The sequence below is a fragment of the Muntiacus reevesi genome, chromosome 19, assembly GCF_963930625.1.
Source record: "Muntiacus reevesi chromosome 19, mMunRee1.1, whole genome shotgun sequence".
Taxonomy (NCBI): Eukaryota; Metazoa; Chordata; class Mammalia; order Artiodactyla; family Cervidae; genus Muntiacus; species Muntiacus reevesi.
In genome coordinates, this window is record NC_089267.1 from 56,012,343 (window position 1) to 56,029,996 (window position 17,654).

A 17,654-nucleotide genomic window follows, 5' to 3' on the forward strand; every position below is an offset into this window, starting at 1 on the left:
ATAATAGTGGCATCAATTCTTCATTGTAATACAAGATCTTGGGCTATGCTACCATAGATAATGATGTAAGACCATGTTTTCCTCCTAAGGACTATTTCCAGTCCTTCTTAGGAACTGAGGTGAACTTTGGGGGAGGTAAAGATGTGATAAATAAAAGTTTATTTTTATATAAATTTATATAAAGTTTATATAAATAAAAGTAGTTAAAAAGCAAAAAGGCTGCCAGCTAAATTTAACAATAGCTAGCAGTAAAATTTCTGCATGGTCCTAGTTACTCTGAAAAATTACAACACTCTCTAGTTTGGAATACACTGATTATTTTTCAAAACTTGTATGAGAGTTTGTATGATGAGAAACAAGTCTTCTTGGCGATGCCCTGTCCATAAAGACTCTAGTAGTGACCCTCAAGCCCCATCTGAGCTGCTCAGGAGTCCTGCACATCGCGATGCACTGGTCCACTTTTCCCCTCTCCTCCAACTCCTACACCCTTCCCTTCTCCACCATCAGCTGAGACCTCACTTCTGAGTCTCCTAAGAAAACAGAATCACCCAGACAAGGACCCCCGGCATCTCCTACCACCCCAGGCCAGCCTCCCTGAGCATCCCTGCCTGAGCCGCCTTCTTGCTCTTGCTGGGGGATGAACTGACCCAACCTGACTCGAGAACTTCACTCTAGAAGTTGTCCACTCTCTCTTGACTTCAGCAGTTTCCCCTCTTGACCGGACTCTTCTTACCAACAAGGTCTAATTTCTCCCATCATCCTCTACCCATGTCTCCATCTTGCCTTTCACAGCAAAGCTCCTCTAGAGAGTGGTTCACATCCACTGCCTCTACCTTCTCACCTCCCCGTCTCTCCGAGACTCGCTTCAGCCACTCCCTGCTGCCAAAGACACCAGCGCTCTTCAGATCATTGAAAGTCAGTGGGGGGGACTTCCTGGGTGGGGTCCAGCGGTTAAACCACTGAGCTTCTGCAGCAGGGAGCGACGGTTCCATTCCTGGCTGGGGAACTAAGATCACATATACCCTGTGGCGCAGCTGAAATAAACAGAAAACAAATAAATATTCAATTTAGAAAAGAGTCGATGGTACGTTCTCCTCAATAAGTCGCATCAAAGCACTGGCACCACTGACTGGCCCCTGCTTCTCGAAACACCCACTTTCACTTGGTTTCCAGGATGCTCCGCTGCCCTCTCCCCGACTCGCACCATCGCTGTTTCCCAGCCACCTTGGCCAGATCTTCCTTTTACTCCTCTTCTGGCCTCTGAAGGCTGCCCTGCTCCGGGGCTTATCCTCAGACCTCTTCTCTTCTCCACCCACTTTCCGACTTTCTGTGTTGATAACACAGATTTCCAACTCTAGTCTAGACATCTCTTCTGAAGCCTCAATCTCCCATGTTTAATTGTTTACTCAATGTTTTCACTTAGACGTCAACAGGTGTCTGAAGTTTGGTGGTTGGTTGGCTGGTTGATGGTTTAGCAGCTAAGTCATGTCAGACTCTTGCAACCCCATGGACTGTAGCCTGCCAGGCTCCTCTGTCCATGGGATTTCCCAGCTAAGAATTCTGGAGTGGGCTGCCATTTCTTTTCCAGCAGATCTTCTGGATTCAGGGATCAAACCCAGGTCTCCTGCATTGCAGGCGGATTCTTTACCAACTGAGCCACCAGGGAAGCCTGACATTTACTTACTTTCTGCAAATGCAAACATTTGAACTCCTCCCTCCCCCATTACTGTTCCTCCTGTAGCCTTCCCCATCTCACAAAACGGAATTTCTGCTAATCTACTATTTAGGCCAAAGTCTAGAATTTCCTTTGACTCCTTATTTCTCTCACATCCCACAGCCGAATCATCAGTAAGTCCCGTCTGGTTTACTTTGAACATATATCTAGATTCCATTTGCAGCTATTATTGCAGTCCAAATCACCATCACCCCCCTCTTAGCCCATCTCGATAGCCTCCTAAATGCTCTCCGTGTTCTCACTCTTGTTGTCTCCTCCACTTGCCAAACAAAATGATTTTTTAGGAGCCAAGGCCAGACAGGGTCCCTTCTCTGCAGAAACTCCTGTAAATGCCCTAAACTAAATGCCACCTAAACTAAAAGCCTGGCTAGCTCTCTGGCATGGTCTCCTGCTTCTCCCCTTCCTGCCCTTCTCCATCAGGCACTGTGGCCCTGCTGGCCCCGTCCACCCTGCCTCAGACCTTTGCACCTGTTCGTCTCCACGTGTGAAAAGCTCTCCCCCGAGATAGCTCTGTTCTCTGCTCATTTATGTCTCAGACTGTACACACACACACACACACACACACACATATGGTCAAGTAGTGTGTTTTTTATATATAAATATATATTTGGTTCATTGTCTCTCTCCCCCACCCCAGTCTCATCACTAGAATGAATTCTGCCCGTCAGCTCGTAGAACAGTGCCTGCCACAAAGAGGTGGCTGAACAATTATTGAACAAAACACCACTCAAAACTATTCAAATCTCACCAGTTCTTCCAGGTGTTACTTGTGCAGTACTGGGCTGAGATTCTATGGTTTATATATACTTCAAAACATCTGGCTTTGAAATAATAAATCTCAGGCATAATGCTGAGGACTTTGCCCAGTGAGTAGAACTCAGAACTTTCTTAACAGCCATTTCCTCCAGTGTTTCGCCTCCCTTTGTCTTTGACTGTCTCCCTCTAGACACCATACCCCATTCTGTCTCATCTGACTTTAACTTTGCCCTGCGATGTCTTGTTCAAGGTACAACATTTCAAATTCTGCCTAAGCAAAATGATTATATCTTCTCCACATCCTCAGATCCTTTAAGAGGGTGCTGGAGAAGGAGAAAATCAAAGACTAGAGAACCGCTCACTTCTTTCTTCTATCTTCCTTTGCTCTTTTTGTTTCCTGCATATTTTGGTCTTTCTTATTTTATTTTATAAAATCAAGGGGATTTCTGGGGACAAAGTTTACTGACTTCAGTACTATGGTACAAATTATTGTCTCTGGAAATCATAGTCTGCCTTTAAAAACATACCACAGATGAAGCCCCTATTCTGGATCAGCACACACATCTAATTAGGTAAGAAGAAAAGTGTATCAGGAAAGGTTGAAAGTTGCAGGCATGGGAAATAAATTGACTTCTACTCAAGTTACCGTCGTGAATATACAGAGGAAAGGACCTGCATCTGTTTCACATTGTAAAAGCCTTAGTGCTCTGAGCAGCATTTCAAGCCCAGGGGATGGCCGACAAATGCTCATGACAATGATGCTGAGGCCGTCTGCAGCCTGACCTCTAGAGCAGTTCTGGTAAAGAGTGTCCGGTTCTTGATTTACCATCTTAATTTTATGTGATTCTGAATATGCTTTACAGGCTTTAATTCAAATTACCCACTTCTGACTTTGAAAATGAAATAACTAACTGCCTATCAGACTTCCAGCTCCTCCAGGGCAGAGATTTTTGTCTTACCTGCTGCCACAGAAGCCCCTGATGTGCAGTCCCGGACTTAACTCAGAGGTCAATTCCTTCTAATTCCACCTCCCTGAATGACTAAATGAAACAACCTATCATAGTTGCACCTCTAATTGTTGTTCCATCCCATACTTGAGAATTTCAAACTAAGAAACTTCCCCTTCTGAGTCTTTGGCAAGTAGGGAATGACCTAATAGCCTTTCTTGTATCCATATCCATCCTGGACCAGACACAAGCTGGCAAGATTGGCTTCCATCAGCCACCCGCCCCAACCCCACCCTCTCACCACAACCGACGCCAACCCCCACCGTCTCACCGCAATCCACGGTGAGGCACCCAGCTCCATTCACAGCTGGGCGGACACAGTTTGTTTTCAAAACAAATGAATCTACTCCACCCTCCTAGCGATCTTCTCAAGCCTGGCACTAGGGAGAAAACACTGCTTGATGCTACTAAAAAGCAAAGTTATCACATTGACACTCACATGCTTTCAAGAATGAGGAATGCAGAAACAACACGCTTCAGGAGACTATAAGAAATGGCCCCGCCGAGGCAGATCATCAAAATTCTGTCCTGACGGTGAGGCCGGGCAGGGACCTCTGAGAAGCCAGGATGCTTTGTCAAAAGGGGCACCAGATTCCTCGAACCAGGGGACTGAAGACTGCTCCTACCCCTGGGACCGCTGCTCATCAGAAAACTGGAGATGCTAGCAGAGGAAAATACCCAGTGTGGGTCTCAACCTATTCCAGGAGGCTCTGCAATGCTGCTAGAAAAATTACCTTGGCCCCTTCCGCTTCCTCGCAGCCATTGCTTAGCTTTCCACGCAGACGTTCAAAATGGGGCCTTTGAAAACTCTGCCCTCAAACGAAGGTGGTTCAGAGCAACACTTTGGCTGATATCACAAGACTCCCAGGGCAGCGCTTCGCTGCTTCCTCAGCATATGCCAGCGCCCATTTTACAGGGGCGATTTATGGTCCTTCTCTCAGTAGAGCGAGCCAAAGTTTTATAATCTTCATTAAAAACCAGCACCGCATGCAATAATACAGAATACCGCCTGTACACAAGGGGGCCAAGTTATAGGTGCTCGGGGAAACGTGGCAGAATTTCTTGGCCCTGGCAGGCGTAAAGTTGCAGGCACCAGCACTGTACTAACACAACCCCCTTTAATTGCAAATGTTCCTTCAGTCGAAGTCCTAATTACTTTCTGTAAAACCCTAACCACCATCAAGCTTTCTTCCGACAGGGCGGCCGCGCGCTGGCCTTCAGGCGCAGCAGCAACACCCTGGCGGCCTCTGGAGTGGGCGGCGGGCAGGGGGCTGGACCCCAGCAGGACTGGGGAGGCAGCCGCGAGGCAGGCTCCTGGGTGAGCTTCGCCATCGCACGCGCCCCTTTCCAACCCTGGCGTGCGGACTCAGGGGCCACCTCGGTGGGACAGGCGGAGGCCCTCCTGGAAAGGATTGCAAACTCAGTGTCAACCTTAGGTCAGAAGCTACTCTTTCTCACCCCGTCTGCTCCCAACAGGGGGACCGGTCAGCTTTGAGCGGCGCATCTTTTCCTGCCCCTTCTTGGGAAACCGCCAGCAAGCCCGGAATCCCAGGTCTCGAGGTCCCACTCCCCTTCCAGGGTCGGGCGCCCCGGCTCTGCCCGCTCCGCACGTGCCACACCAGCCATCACCTCTCCAACCTCCCCTCTCGCCCCCAGTCCCGGCCTTTCGAGGCCCCTGGGCGAGTCGCCGGCCAGGCCGGACCCAGCCAGGCGGCCAGGAGGGCCAGGAGCAGGGGGCCCTGCAGGCCGCGCGGCCGCACAAAGCGGGGAGAGCGGCGGCGGCGGCGGCGGCGTGAGGCGCGCCCCCTCCCGCGAGCAGGCCGAGCGCGCGCCCGCCCCGTGCCCCTCCGCCCCAGCCCCGAGCGCCATTCGCGGAGCGGCTTACGCTAGTCGCCGGGCGTACGGCGCCCCAGCGGCCGGGGAGGTGCGCTGCCCGGCTCCCGTAAAGTTATTGTGAATGGGGAGCGGGTGACGTCAGCGCCGAATGTCAACAATGTAGCGATTGAGAGTGTGGGCGTTCCGGGGAGAGCGCGAGCCGCGCGGCGCGGAGCAGACAGCGCCGAGCAGCCGCCGCCTCGCCAGCAGCGGCCGCGGCCACCGTGCACGCCGGCTGCGGTCGCAGCAGCGCTGAAGCCAGCGCCCGCCGCCGCCCTCGCCGCCCGCCTGCCCCTCCGCGGCCGCCGGGCTCTCGCCTTCGCCCCGGCCTCCCCTCCCCCTTCCCGCCACTCTCGGGGGGCTGGGGCGCGCTGCCATGTGATGCGCCCCCTCTCCGCGGGCTTTCGGTGACCCCCACCCCGCCCCGATCCGCCGACCGCCGGGAGGGGGCTGCGGGCCGGGAGGACGCGGGCAGGAGCAGACGGAGAGGAACGCAAAGTTCTCCGGCGAGGTGAGTCCGTGGCCCGCGGGTCCCGGGCCCCGCGGCCGGGCGAGTTGGCCGGGGAGGGGGCGCGGGGGAGCGGGCTCGCCCGGCTGGCGGGGAGGCGTGCGGAAGCGGCGCGGGAAGGAGCCGCGGCTGCCGGGCGCGCACGCAGCCGCCAGCCGAGCGCCCTGCCCGCCTTGATGGCATTTTCTAGGAACGGGAAGGGGGTGGGAGCGGAGCGGGCGGACGCACGGCTCCGGCCGTGCGCTCTCTCGCCCGGCTGTTTACGGCGGGCGAGGCGGCATTGTATTTTGCTCGCGTCGACGGGTGTTTTGGAACGGCAGGGGGAGGAGGAGCAGAGGGTAATAAGTCAGGCGTGGGGAGGGCGGGCTGGAGGGAGGCGCGCGTCCGCGCGACCGGAGCAGCTGTCAGACCCACGGCCCTGCGCTCGGGCCCCCGGCCCGCGATCGCGGTGCCAGGCCGGGCGGCCTCCTCCCAGCTCGCGGCGTCGGCGCCCGGGGCTGCTCCGCGAAGCTTTGCGCTCGGCTGTCAGCCGCCGCCGGGTAGCTGAGACTACAGCGACAGGCGGGGTATCAAAGCCCAAGTTTAGGGTCCCGGGAAGAGGCAGCCCAGGGACTCTCAGCGCAGACCTCGGGCTGCGCGCTGGGTACGATCGCTACTAGCCAAGGACCGGGTCATTGGCATGAGTCCCGGGGAGCTCGAACCGAGGGGCTCGTGCCTTCAGACAGGAAAATCTTGCACCTTCCTCTTCCACGATTCTGCATGAAATCAAAGTGCAACACACACACCTTCTTCTCCCTGCCTGCACTTCAGCCTGCACCCCCCTTTGGGCTCCACCTAGGAGAGGAGTTTATCCAGGGGACACCTCCCCGCCGCGCCTCGCAGAGGCGCCCTGTGGGGTCTCGCAGTTTCTCTGCTCTCACCGCTGAGTGCTCAGGACCCGAGCCCCCATGGAGAGGGAGGCGGTTGGCGCTCCTTGGACTACCCTGGCTGCCCGCGAGAGGGGACCCGAGTGAGCACCTAGGCGACCTCGGTTTGGCCGGGGATTTGCAAGAACTCGGGGCCGTGGGAGGAAGCGGGCAGGGCCGGGTGTGTGCGCGTGAAAGGACCGCGCGCCCCAGGCTTCCAGGGTCGCGGGCGCGCGAGGTATCTGCAGCACCGTCTCGCATGCAGCGAGTTTGATAACTTGGGAAGTTCCCGCACCGCCGTCAGCGGGTTTTGTCTGTGGCCGGAGAAGGAGCGCTTCGCAATTAGCCGGTCTGGTCACCGTCGTCTCGACGACCCGTGACCCCTGGAAACAGGAGGGACGAGGCCGCCCAGCCCCGGGCGGAGCTGCGCTCTCTCGGCCGCCTGGCGGGGGAGCGGCGGGACGCAGCCTTCCTCGGCTTTCACCTTCGCGGTCTAGTGCTGCGGTCTCTCACTCCGGGTGTAAATTTCATCTGTTGAGTGTATTTAACTAAAATGGGTAATTACTTTAGATAAAAATCCTTTCCTGCCTAGTGGGAACCTTGGCGGAGATGATGCCTAATGAGATATTTTGCTTTTGTCTGTTTAGAGTAAAATTAGAGATGTTAACTCTGATAACGGTTTTCTCAGATCATTAAAATGTAACATGTAGGAAAGGCATGTTGAGCTGCGAAGGCTCTGGCTGACATGAAAGAAGATGTGAGGGAAAGGCTACCCCTCGGTTGGCGGAGGGGCTGCTTTGGTAAGGCAGCGGCGTCTGGCTTACCATGTGAGATTGCCCCACCCTGCTGCTCCTGAAGCTCACAGCTTGTGAGTAAAGGGCGGTTTTCATTCTTACAGGTAATAATAAATGTGAGTCAAAATGACATCTTGTTAGAATTAGCCTTCAGTCTGTAAGAGAGATGGCTAAATAACAGTGATGGCTAAATAACTGCTCCCTTGAAAGGTCTGTCAGCATTTCCATTATAAATGCAGTTTTTCAGGAGTTTATAATTTCACCACAAAACTTTTGAGTGGCTGAAATGTTTTTCCCTTCTAGTGTTCTGCTTTTAAAAAAAAAAGTATGTGATGATTGCCTACTTCCATCCTATTTGCTGTTCCTGAACCTTGAATATCATTCAGATGAGCGTCCCACATATGGAAAACACAACCATGGAATAAAGAAGTTTTGTTAGAATGTACTCTATTTGTGACGAGTAATATTTTCATTTTGGATTTTGGAAGGTTTTATGTTTGCCATTTGGTAATCATAAATGTGTTAATTCTGGTATCTGTCAGTTCTGCAGGTGGATTGAAATGTCAGTTCATGCTGTATATGCCAGGATTACATGGAAGAGCGTTCTCCTCATATATGTGTCTGTGAGCTCAGCGCTAAATTATATGAGCATCTGTTAGTTACCTATCCGTTCTTAGTATGTTGCATGTGAAGATCTGCAATAAAGGAGAAGAGTAAGGCAGAAAGACAGGGAGGGAGTCAGGGACCCCCGTCCCCCCCACCCCTGTAACTTTTCAGCGTTTCTAGCGCGTGAGAGAAAGCCATTCATTTTCTTTCTTTTGAATTATGCCTTTGACTCAGTGTGTTTAGGCCAGTCCCTTTCAGTCACTCACCTCTGGCTGCAGTGTGAGGGGCTTAATTATTTGTAAAGTACTCTGACATCCCTGGATGAAAGGCACTGCAGAAGTGCAAAGTATTGTTATTCTCATATGGAATTTAATGATCCATTACAGTTCATCAGGAAAATGCACTTTGCAGCCATGGTGGGAAATGTTCCCACCTGATAGAGGGTAATAATAACTGCCTAAAAGTAGGGTCAGATTACAGATGAGACAATTAACTCTAGCCATGTGCTCTTCAATTTGTTGCAATTCATTTGGTGATCAAAGTGAGTCGCAGAGAGACAGATGGTGAGGTTCGCATCTCTCCTAGGCCAGCTCTTCACTTCTGAGCCCACTGCCTGCACAGGCAACAGGACCTCCTCATTAGTGCTTGTGAACTGTTCCTCAGAATTTGTGATCGAGGCTCCCGGGACGCCGACAAAAGGGCTCAGGCTAATCTGTATTGTTGCGAGCAGTTTAATTTTACTTGGATTAAGTCCTGCTTAGTGTCTCTGGGATGGATCCAGCCTTAACAAGGGAGGAGAGAGATCCTAGTGGCTCTCTAGCTCAGCGGGGCTGGGCTTCACTGCCCTAGTTTTTGTCTACCTCAGATTTCAGGGGGTGCAGTGTCTGGCTTCTTGAAAATGTTGGCTTAACTCAGATACATAAACACCCTCCTGTCTGACGGAGGGGTGGGGAGCAGGACCGGCTTGGTGGGCACGTGACCTGCACCGTTGCCCAGGCCCCCTCCCCTCTCAGAAGGACCTCACACGTGGTTTCATCTTCTGCTCTTGTTCTTCTTGAGATCCTTAATAGTTCGGGAACTTGGGGCCCTTCATCTTCCTTGCTCACCATCGAGGAGGGGGCATGGCGTGGAGTGGCAGGCCCCCGCAGCACCATCACAGCTCCTTGCCATCAGGCGGGAAGCGCTGGGAATAGTGGCTTTGTGTCGCCCCACTGTCTGATTTTTCTGAGGGAAGCTGGGTATCAGGGTTTTGATGTGGAATCCCCTACTTTCTAAATATTTGCTCACACTTTTTTTAATAACACTGGGCGGAAACATTGCAAGTGCTGGAGCTGGCCTGTAGGCTGTCTGGCTGCCCACTACTGAGTGAGCTAGAATGTCTTACTGTTGACATTTCTGTCTTTGGCTGTTTCCGAAAGGCTGACACATCGTAGATGATTTTTGAGTCTACACCAAGTGAATGGTTAACTGTGGTCAGGAAAATTGAAAAAAGCAAAAAACCCCAAACGGAATCAACTGAAATCAACACTGAGTCCCACTCAGGGATTGATAGCTTTCTTTTTAACAGAGAATACAATGTGAAAGGCCATATAATTAATACCGAGGGCACCATATAATCCTCTGCAGGTAAATAATCTATTTCTTTGGGTCACCTGCCCTCTATTTAATTGTTATTGACCAGATCGGGTAACGTGGCTGTTTAATGCCTAAGGACTCCTCCAGGAGAATTTGACATTTGCCAGCACCCACTAAAACAAGAGCTGTGGTTTATTGAATGTTCACCATGTGCCAGAAACAGTGCTGACTCTTTCCCTGAACATTGACTCCTCATTTCCTTCCTCGACTCCTCAAGGCAACCCTGAAAAGCAGGCATTGTGCCCATTGTACAGAAGAGGAAGGTTCTCGTTGGAAGGGTTCCGTCAGAAGGCAGTGTGTGTCTAACCCTAACCCTAACCCTGACTGTCTAAAGGTCATTTCCCTGTCCTGTACACACAGTCTAGCCCAGAGTCAATGACTGGGCTTGGCGTTGGGAGTCATAGCATACAGAGAACCCCGTCTCTACCCTGGAGTACGAGGAATAGGGAACAATGTAAGATGCAACATAATCTGTCAGAATCCGTGGTTCACACAGCAAGCCCCGCATCTGCCTGTCAGGAAGGTTCCGGTGACATAGGGCCCTATCAGAGGCCCAAGCAGTTCAGAAGTCAGGGCTGGCTGCAAAAACTGGCATTACTCTGGAGAAGAAAAGAAGCTTTCGGCAGAGCTGAAGCCGTGTTAGGGAAAGCAGCGCCAAGGCCTTTGGAATGATAGAAAATCGCTCCTGGATTGCCGATGACAGCCTATCACCTATTCGTATCCCATTTTTAAATTTCATGTAAATATTTACACATTGTTCAAGTCCAAACTGAAACCTGCTATGAATTAAACATTTTGTAAACTCAGATTGCCCAGAATTATTACTCATCTTTTTTTATTTTTTGGTCTGTGATGATATTTAATAGAAAAGTAGTTTCTTTGTCAATTTAAGGCTTTTACTCCCCCCACCTTTTATTCTTGTTAATTTCAAATGTCAGTTTCCTGAAGACTGAAACTTACTCTGACCATCAGCTTGCTCCTCAGCTTCCCTGAAGCTGGAAGTCTCAGAAGCACCAGTGTGTCCTTTTCAAGGACCATTTCTTTTCTAAAGAATATGGAAATTGAACCCTACTAGTGGCAGTCCTTCAAAAATCAAGCAGGAATGTTGCTTTTGTTTTTCCTTGAGCTACTTTTTTCCAAAATAATAAATCTTCCCAATCTGAAAACATTTCACGTACTTCTTCATCCTCGTCATTGGAATTACAGCCAAAATGTCTCTCAGTCTTCCCCAGTGACCTCATAATCACGGCTTCTCCAGCACATTACCCGGGTTAACTTCTCTTTTGTTCCTCAGCCTGATTATAAATTGGCCTTTGGTGCTGAGATGTGTCGTTTGCCTCCCTAACCTCTTTGTTCCACTCCTGGTGGAGGACACGGCAGTGATGCCCTGCCAGTGGCTGCCTGGTTACTGGTTCTCTCTCCTGCTTGAGTCGGCTTTCAGCTTCCTTTTCCCCAAGCGCTGCCATCCTCCTATTTCCAGCTTTCCCATACTTCTCGTGATTATCTTCATTTATTCCTGAGCCAGCAGCTGGCATGTGGACAAACTCCAGCTTAGTGCAGAGGGAAGCATTCTGCATTTCCAAGTCCATTGTCAAAATTCCAGTCTTATTCCGTCCTTTTGTCTCTCTCTTGCCACTTTCTGTGGATGCTTCAGGAGTTGCCTCAGGCTGCGTGTGTCTACCCTGTTAAAAGGCTTAGACTTTGGAGTTTAAAACTGGGAGATCCCAGTGTGGTTATTCCTGTTCTTATCCGTAGAAAACCAAAGTCAAGGTGCCGCTCAGCGAGTTTGCTTAGTCTCCCAGGATCTACAGATTATAGGCAGGTTTTATATTCTTCCCATCCTGTATTCTCCTAATTATTGGGAGCTCATGGATGGCATAAAATGGACCAGGTGTCCAGAAATGGCATACTTTAGAGGCAAGTGGCTCATTCATTCACTAAACAGATATTGAGTATCCCTTACATGGCAGATGTAGTGCTAGGTGAACATGATGCTTTTGGGGAGCAAGCCCCATTCCAGCCCTGACCTCATGAAGCACCCCATCTAGTAGGAGGGGTGACATTTATCAGATAGCCACAGATGACTTATTGCAGACTCTGAGAGGGAAAGGTATTATATGCACTGGAGGATATACTGGAGGGGTTGTGACCTGGATGGGAGGTTGGGGCAGCCTAGCCCAAGGAATTATGGAGTCAGCTGCCATCTGAACCTGTCTGAAACTAGCTAGGTTTCCCCCTACTCTCCCTGGCCTGTAAAGAAGGCTGAGCACTGAAGAATTGATGCCTTTGAGCTGTGGTGTTGGAGAAGACTCTTGAGAGTCCCTTGGACTGCAAGGAGATCCAACCAGTCCATCCTGAAGGAGATCAGTCCTGGGTGTTCATTGGAAGGACTGATGCTGAAGCTGAAACTCTAGTACTTTGGCCACCTGATGGGAAGGACTGACTTATTTGAAAAGACCCTGATGCTGTGAGATTGAGGGCAGGAGGAGAAGGGGATGACAGAGGGTGAGAGGGTTGGATGGCATCACTGACTCAATGGACATGACTGAGTAAACTCCGGGAGACAGTAAAGGACAGGGAAGCCTGGTGTGCTGCAGTGCGTGGGGTCGCAAAGGGTTGGACATGACTGACCGACTAAACAAGTCTCCCAAGCCTATGAATTCCCTCCTATCTGTGGCCCTTTGGAATATTGCATAAACCATGGTATAACCCGTTGAGTCATTTTGGCCAATAATGGTTCCTGTATACAGAGTCCAGAATTGATTTATTTACCTGTGTCTTTAGAACCTGATAAAAACAGAATTAATTGCCAAGAATATTGTTTCCCTACTGGAAAAAAAAATGCAAGTTAGCATTCTTGTTTTGGGCATGTTGAGGGTCATTTGGACAATGTTTGAGTGATTAGAACGTGCAGGCACGCCCTCCCAGTTGTCTAATATGCGCAGGCCCCGGGGCGAGGGGCTTTGGTGAAAATGAGAGTCCAGCTGATCAGAAGCCCCTACCTGTCCCAGACCGGCAGGGTCTCCAGCCTCTGCAGACCCAGGAAGATTATACAGACTGTTCTTAGCACAATTTAGGAGTGCAGACAGCGTCTGTTTAAAACAAATGGATTTATTATGTGCTAAAACGCCTCTCTCTTCTTTTTTTCCTATGATAGCTAACCTGTGTTGGGAGTCTTAAGTGTGTGTTCTTCATATTAACTACTTAATTCATATAACCACCCGGAGGCAGGTGTGATCATTAAAGACTGAGGCATGGATGTCACTTGGCTAATGAGTGGCTGAGCTGGGTTTGGACATGAGGTGTCTGATGCTAGAACCTGTTCTCTTAACCATCTGCTGTTCTGCACCCCCTCTTCCTTTTTGCTCTCCATCACATCTCAGAAGTGGAAATATAGGCCATCTCACTGTATTGGATATTTTCTTGACATCTATCTGAAAGAAAAAATTGGAAAATAATTTCTCAGTGAGCCTGAATGAATGCATCCTTTGTCCTTCTCCTTTTACCTAACTCACTTTCTGATAATTGCATTCCTCAGTTCTCAGCATCCGTCTGAGGATTCAGAGGATGGAAGTGATAACATGCCAAGACACAGGAAGACATAGACACAGAACATGAATCCTATGACTCTGTTCCCAGGGTTTTTCTGTAACTCATGCTCCTACCCTCCTGTTAAGTGGAGAATTTGTTTATAGCTTGCTTTCTTTTTTTTTTCCTACTGAGAAGGAAAAATTTCATTCAGAACCAATTCCATCAGAGTTCCTAATGAGAAATATTAGCTGCTAGTAACAGATAAAAACAGGTAACCTTTGCTCCATCCTAGTCAATTTCAGGAAGAGATTATCTTGCCAGATTAGCATGTTGCAACTCTCAACAGGAGATTTGAATGATTTTAAAGGACTCCGCCAGGCAGTTGGTTTGGTAGTGACCCCGATTACCCGGGTTGTAGGGTGACTGTTTAGAATGCTGACTCAGCTGTGTCCTGGGCCGGACGTCCAAGTTGTCATCTTTAGTCAAGCGGCATTATCCTTGGAGCTGCTGGAACATTTAAGCATATGCTTGAAGCTCAATTTGGGAAATGATCAAGCATATGACTGTACTGTGCTTATTTTTCAGTATTTAGTTCAAATTTTGGAGATGGCTAAATGGGGAGATGCTTAGCGTGTCACTGTTGGAGGTTTTAAGTGATTAAAAAAATCAAGCAGATGAGTGCATAAAGATTTCTATGCAAACAATGATGAGCTTAATTTAAAGCTGCTGATTTAGTGTGAGAATTACTTGCACTGATTTGTAGAACATCTATAGAGGTTCAGGCTTCCATATTATGCAAATGAATGAGCCCTGAAGAGTCAAACTGTGAAAAAAAAAAATGAAATTAACTATAAAAGATATTATTACCCATTCAGCAAGTGGAAAATGTAGACTGACTTAGAGTTCACCCTTGCTTTTCATGTATCTCCTTGAGAAGATCGGCGTTGGGGTGATGACCTTGACTTCATTGGGAAGAAGCCAGGCAAGGCTTGCTGTTAGTTCTCCGGTGTCCACTTTCTGTCCTGACTTCACTCTGCTCTGCTTCCTTGAGGCCGCCCAGTGCACTTAACCAGTCCCCTCCTTGCCTTTCAAACCAATCTCAGAAAAGGATTTGATGAAAACTGTCTCTTGTTGTTGTTGTTTAGGTGTGGAGTCGTGTCCGACTCTTGGCGACCCCATGGACTGAAGCCCACCAGGCCCCTCTGTCCATGGGATTCTCCAGGCAAGAATCCTGGAGTGGGCTGCCATGCCCTCCTCCAGGGGATCTTCCAACCCAGGGATGGAGCAGCAACAACCAAGTGTATTACTTCTTTCTGACGCATCAGCTTAGTAATAGGAGATAAAGTGAAAGAAGTGAAAACCCTAGCGATGGGGCTAGTAGAATCTCGTACACTGGTAACCTGGTGATGGCAGGAACTTTCTGAGTATAGAGGGGGCTCTGTATAAATCCTACCGTGGAAACAGAGAATATGGGCAAGCAGATTAGAACGTATAAACCACACGGTAGTATTAAAAATATGAAGAGCAGATGATTTTTAATGTGATAATACGTTTGTCAGAAAGCATCACCTTTCCCTTGCCAGACACTCGATCTGATTGCATAAACCTGGGCAGCAAGTTGCTGTGTTGACATTTAAACAGAGGTTCAGGGGAAAACCACTTGGTCTATAACTAGGAATTTTTGTCAGTTAGTCAGTAGCAGTGAACCTGAAATACTCTTATTATTCTTAAATGTTGACTGTTATTTATTTATTTATTTTCCATTTGTTTTTATTAGTTGGAGGCTAATTACTTTACAATATTGTAGTGGTTTTTGCCATACATTGACATGAATCAGCCATGGATTTACATGTGTTCCCCATCCCAAATGTTGAATTTTAAAAGAAGAAGAAGAAAAAGAGTGGATTTCACCCATCTGCCTCCCCACCCTACACTTCTGCTGATTACAAATTGAGTTGATAAGTCTGTTTCAAAAGTGACATGCCCGGTGCCATGAGCATGACTGGTGGTGACAAGTGGACACTTGGAGAGGTCGACTGTTTAATGAAATTGTGCTTTTTAAATAATCTTTATTTTTTTGGCATGTGGGATCTTAGTTCCCTGGCCAGGGATTGAACCTGTGCCCTCTGCGTCGGGAGCACCGAGTTCTAACCCCCTGACTACCAGGGACGTCCCAGCCCTGCTGCTTTCAGATAGACGGGCTGCCTTCTGAATGCCCGGTGGGGATGAGTCTGAGCCGGCTTCCCCTCTGCCCACCCCAGGCAGACTCCGCCGGCAACCATGCGATGTTGAGTTGATGGCGCCATCTAGTGTCAGTCCGAGGAAATGTCCTGCGTGCTCCCCTGCGATGCTCCGGGGTCAGATCTCGGGTGGCTGGGCCAGGAGGCCCTGCTCTCTGCAGGACGCTGTCTAGCAGGGGGCCGCTCCCTAATTCTTACCTTCTGTCTTGGGCTGCGTCTCTGCTTCCCTGTGTCTCTGACGCCGTTTCTCTCTGGCCTCCTCTCTCTGGTACCCCCTCTCTGGAGCTCTTCTTCCTTTTTTTTTTCTGTTCCAACTCTTGGTGGATTTTTTGGAACAACAGCAACAAAAATATCGAAACTCACAGCCGATAAAAGAGTTTCCTGATGATATGTTATGGCAAAATAGGAGAGTGTCATGCATTTCAAAGTGGGATTAACCACGAAAGGTCATCTTGGAGAACCAGAGCGAAACTGGACAAAGTCTGAAAGTCCCACCTAGAAGACTGCCTCTGGTTAGGTGTTTCAAACAGTCACTCCGTAATGTTTTCTTTAGTTTTTAATTGGCTTTGGAACTATTGTTATAGTGTTATTTTCTCTTTTAAAACAAATGTAACCTCTGGCTCGAATTTTACATTTGAGACAACCTTCATGGAATATCCTGAACATGGTGGTGTTTCTGCGTGGGACGATGTGTTCTGAGTTCCGAATAACCCGTTTCCCTCTGGAGTTTTGGGTCGGGTATTCAGTGAGAGAAAGAAGGTGAAAAGACGTGTAGGACCCAGCCCGAGATGTGATTACACCAGGACGTTCGTGGGATCCGAGTTCGTGTACAGGTTTAAGCTCCCACATCAAACAATAAATTTTAAATTTCCACTTGTGTTAAACATCTCGACGTTGTGGGTTTGAAAGTAAGTCCCCTCTGAAAAACAGGAACTGTGCTTGTCTGTTAGCAGTTTTTGTGGTCGATCGGGCAACTATTTTGATTTTTGTCAGAAGGGAGGAAAAGCAGTTAAATCCAGTTAAAATTAAAGCTGGTGAAAATGAACTGGCTCGTGAGATTTGAGTGCAGCTGTGCCCCGCATCCCAACAGGGAGAGCGAATTGTTTATTACCCCTGTTCAGGAGTATTAGCTGTCAGCGCTGCTTTTGGAGCAGCGGCATCTCTGCTCCGCGTCTGGCCTGTGTCTGTTCGGGGTTGGACCTCGGAGAATAGGAACGGTGAGGGGACAGAGGCTCCTGTTTGCCGATTTGCATGTACCTTGTTTTTGTTTTTGCCGGGTAGGCGTGCGCGCCTTCTGTCTGGAGAGCCATTTAGCGTGTCAGCAGTTTCCTCCCAGCCGCGCGTGCTGACTCATGTGGCTGTTACAGCCCTCAGCTGGCCCCCGGCCGGTCGGCCCACAGCACCAGCGCCGCCGTGGAGAGCACCTCGCCCATTCGCTGCAGGGAGACTATTTTCAGATCTGTGGTCGCGGCCGAGCTGGGTTCCCTTCTCCCTCCATCAGCCAGACACAGCTTTTGTTTCCCCGGGGTAGAAAACTGGGCTTGTTTCTACCTTAGTGACTGCTTGGGCATCACAGTATTTCTGGGAAGCCCCCAAAGAAAACCGATTTTTACTTCCTTTTAATTTTCTGGGGCTCTTTATAGGGAGAGGGGCGGGGGGATGAGAGTAAGAGAAAGGGACTCTGCCGTTATTTCCTCCCTAGCACCAGAGGGAACTCTTCTGAACAGTTAGCTGAGGTTTTCCTGGTGTGACCCAGATCTGACCCACTTCTCCCCGTGTCAGTGAAGCGTGTGTGCCTGGACCGGGGCGGTGGGCAGGAGGTGTTCGGCAGCCAGCCCCACTCTGTTTTATGTGGTTCACGTCCTTAAGTAATGACAGATTTTGTTTGTATCTGTTGCATGTTATTAAGGTTAAAAAAAAAACTCAAACCTGACCTCGGGTCATTTTAAAGTTGGCATGTGTTTTCAGAAATGGTTTCGCTGTTTGTTTTTGGAGTTCAGTTCTGCTTATTTTCATCGGAAAGTGAAAATGTTACTTTTTTTGAGGTTTATAAATAAACTTC

General features: G+C 49.4%; 1 protein-coding gene across 1 annotated transcript in view; it reads left to right on the forward strand.

Moving 5' to 3' along the window:
- Window positions 1-5,760: 5,760 nt before the first annotated feature.
- The window catches only part of BACH2 (BTB domain and CNC homolog 2), a 373,812-nt gene continuing 361,918 nt past the window's right edge, over window positions 5,761-17,654 (forward strand). The window contains exon 1 of the mRNA XM_065911689.1: window positions 5,761-5,884. The gene's annotated coding sequence lies outside the window, so the exon portion shown is untranslated. The remainder of the gene's footprint in view (window positions 5,885-17,654) is intronic.